Source organism: Phocoena phocoena, chromosome X (genome assembly GCF_963924675.1).
Source record: "Phocoena phocoena chromosome X, mPhoPho1.1, whole genome shotgun sequence".
Lineage (NCBI taxonomy): Eukaryota > Metazoa > Chordata > Mammalia > Artiodactyla > Phocoenidae > Phocoena > Phocoena phocoena.
In genome coordinates, this window is record NC_089240.1 from 32390834 (window position 1) to 32394264 (window position 3431).

At 48.8% G+C, this 3431-nt stretch overlaps 1 pseudogene; it reads right to left on the reverse strand.

The window, feature by feature from the left end:
* Positions 1-2488: 2488 nt before the first annotated feature.
* Positions 2489-3033, reverse strand: LOC136142068 (ferritin heavy chain pseudogene; annotated as a pseudogene).
* Between the last annotated feature and the right edge of the window lie 398 nt (positions 3034-3431).

The window sequence follows — 3431 nt, forward strand, 5'->3', positions numbered from 1 at the left end:
TTATCCTTATTTTAAATGTAAGGAAACTGAGGCACAGAGAAATTAAATGCCTTAACCACAGTTAAGATGAGTGGCTAAACTGGCATGTGAACCCAAGCAAACTGAGGTTAAGAAACCCTATAGCAGAGAAGCAGGTCTGTTGTTTCCTTGGGAAATCTTTTTACTAGGAAATAATGTCTTTCTACCCATAGCCAAGACAAGGTAATAGGCTAATGCCTCTCCATATGTAGAAAGGAGAAACCAGAGGCCACACTGAAGTTAGGAACAGGCTTATTCTGAGACAAGCTCTGAGCAGACACAGGTGGCCACAGTCTGGAATGAGGTAATGGTCCAGGTGGGGCCAGCAGCCCTCCGGATGTTCCAACGCCTCATCCCATCCTCTGAGTGTTAGCTGCCCTGGGTGTGGGGCTGCCTGTGCCATATTCTCTCTCCACGCTTTTGCTAGTGAGTTTATCCACTCTTATGACCCCAGCACCATCAAAAGGATGATGTCTCCCCATGTTTATTTTCAAACCTGATATTCCACCTTGTTACTCAACCAAACTCTGGTCCACTCCCGCAAAGCACAGTGAAGCCAGTCTACTGGCATTGGTTTGGTGAAAGAAAGTACATTGTTTATTACAGGCCAAGCAAGGAGAACCAGCCACTCATGCTGAAAAGACCCGAACTCTCCAGCTGCTTTACGGGGAGGGTTTTTAACAACAACAGTGTGAGGGAGAGGGTCTCGGGGTGTATGATCAGCTTGTGCTCAAGTCTCTGATTGGTTGATGGTGAGGTAACAGGGTGATGTTTTCAGGAATCTCAATCATCAGCCTTATGGTTTCAGCAGGTCTGGGTTATACATTCTTGTGGTCAGCATGTAGTTAACTTTTTCTACCTGGTTGGGTTTTAGTATCTGCAAAACAACTCAGGGATATGGCTCAGGATATTATCTAAAGCCCTGGAGAAGAAACTGAAGGTCCTTGACTTTGTTTTATGGCTAAGCTCTTATTTTGTCTTAGTTGACTGTTTTCATTTGTTTCTGCACATTCTCGCTTCTCTGATGCAATTTGCTCTAAGCTTTTCTACAAACAAGAGGTGGGAGGGGGGCCTACGGGGTCCTATCCCCAGAAATGACCCGCAGAGTAGTGCTTGATTTCAACCTGAGATTCACATTCAGTTTTCTGGCTACGTGCAAGACATTTCCACTTGCATATCTAATAGGCATCTCAGACTTACATGACAGGCTTTCCCCCATCGTTTTTGTATCGCTGCTAATGTTCCCAGATGAATTTATAGCAACACCTTCAACCCACGTGTTCAAGTCCAAACACTGGAACGTAGATTATTTTCCCTCATTTCCCATTCCTCACCTCTTGCCCATAAGCAAATCTTGTGTCCTTGTCCAAAATCCATTTGGAATGTGTGCAGGTCTCTTCATTTCCTCAGTGACCACTGTATTTCAAGCCACCACTCTCTTTCTGGACCTGCTACAGTGCCTCCTAACTTGTCTCCCAGCCTCAACTCACCCTCACTCCCCTACATTCCTCAAAGCAGTCAGAATCACTGGCTTAACATTCAGGGAGTTTTATTCTATTTTATATTCAGTATCAAAAATTTGACCTTCACAGTGAGCACATATTTTTCAGCCCTCCTCATGAGGTAATTTGAGCTTTTTTTGGTACTATGTTAGTTTAATGGAAGAAAGGATACAATGGAAGGGGGGAAAATATATATGTATGTATATATACATATGGATGTTTTTTAAGGGCAAGTTGCATGACTAGCATGTGACCTAGGAAGTCACTCCCATGCCTATGGGAAAGTCAGCCTCTGGCTCAGTTACCATTATCACTGTTGTCCTGGGTGACATTGTCATAAAGGGACCCTGCCATACCTGTTCAGGACCCCAGGCTGCTACCCAGAAGTGATAAATGTTCACGTTCACATAATTTAATGAACTAAAAGTTTTCAGGAAAAGTTGAAGACACCCTTTATTTTATTTCCTGTCCAATCCCATTCTTCACTTCTTCCTAAGAGGCAACCAGTATTTTGTATTCCATACTAAGGTTTTTTATATATTGATATATAATTTTACCACGCACAGGTACCCACATAGACTAGGGCTTAGAAGACCCACCCCACCCCACCTCTCTACACTGATTTTGTTTATAAGGGTGAGATTGATTTTGTGTTTTCCAGGGTCCCAAGGAAGACCATCTCCCTCCCTCTGTGGTGATCCTGAGCTGCATGTGGACCAAGCCGGGGTGTGTTCAGAGACTCCTCGATGCCTGCTTTAAAATTTAAAAGGTGAGAGATTTGCCCACATGAATCAACCAGAGACCTTTATTTATTTATGAACCAATAACTTTATTGGAAGAAACGTTAAAAACTGGAAGAAAAAAACTTAAGTGAACTTCTTCTGCAAGGGCACTATTGCCGTCTGCATGGCAGGCATGGTGACCAGGGCTCTGGTCACCCCATGGCTCTGGGGAAGTCCAGTCCAGGCTCAGTTCTTGTCGCTGTCGCCCAGGGTGAGCTTGTCAAAGAGGTACCCTGCCAGGTCGACGTCCGGGGCCCCCATCATGCTCAGGGTGGTGACACGACCCTCCAGCTCTCTGATGAACGCCACCTGCTGGCTGAGGTAGTGAGTTTCCAGGAAGTGGTGCAGGTGGGGGTCGCTCTTGTTGGTGACCAGCTGGTACAGGTGGAGCAGGCATTCACGAGTTTCTCCAGGAACAAGGCGCACTTCATGGCCTTGAGGCCGCTCTTCCACTTGTCCCTGACTGGCTTCCTGATGTGTTGGAAGTTGAGGCGGCCCCCGCGCTGGTTCTGCAGGCGCATCAGGCCCTGGGCCCGCCCGCTGTGCTCGTGGGAGCGGTGCAGGAAAAACCGGGTGAAGTGCTTCAAGGCCACGTCGTCGCAGTCGAGGTAAACGGCCGCGGCCAGGCACACGAAGGAGGCGTGGAGCTCCAGGGTGAAATGGCTGTTGATGGCGGCCTCGCAGTCGGGGTGGTAGTTCTGGCGCACCTGCGAGGGCGGCACGGGCAGCATGGCGGATAGCACGGGCAGCGTGTCGGGCCTGAAGGCCAAGGTGAAGGCGAAGCCGCTGGGCCCGCGGTAGGTGCCTCAGAGCGCTCCCATGTGGTCGAAGAGGGCGGCCACTCTGCGATGGATCGGAAGGCGGGTCCATTACCTGGGTTTGGGAGGAGGGAAAGGAGGTTCCGGTTCCGTTACGGGGGGGTGGGGTCGGGGGGCGGGGGATTGGGAGGGTGGATGTGCACGGAGGGCGGGGCGTGAAAGCTGTGTCCCAGGTTCCATCCAGGCCTGGGTGAGGCAGGCCGACTGCGCTGAGCACCTGGCATCTATTAATCTTTAAATTTTGCAATAATATTTCTATTTTCCCAGGACTTTCTCTTGTTCTCTAATTGCTCCCTTTTACAGCACCCTGT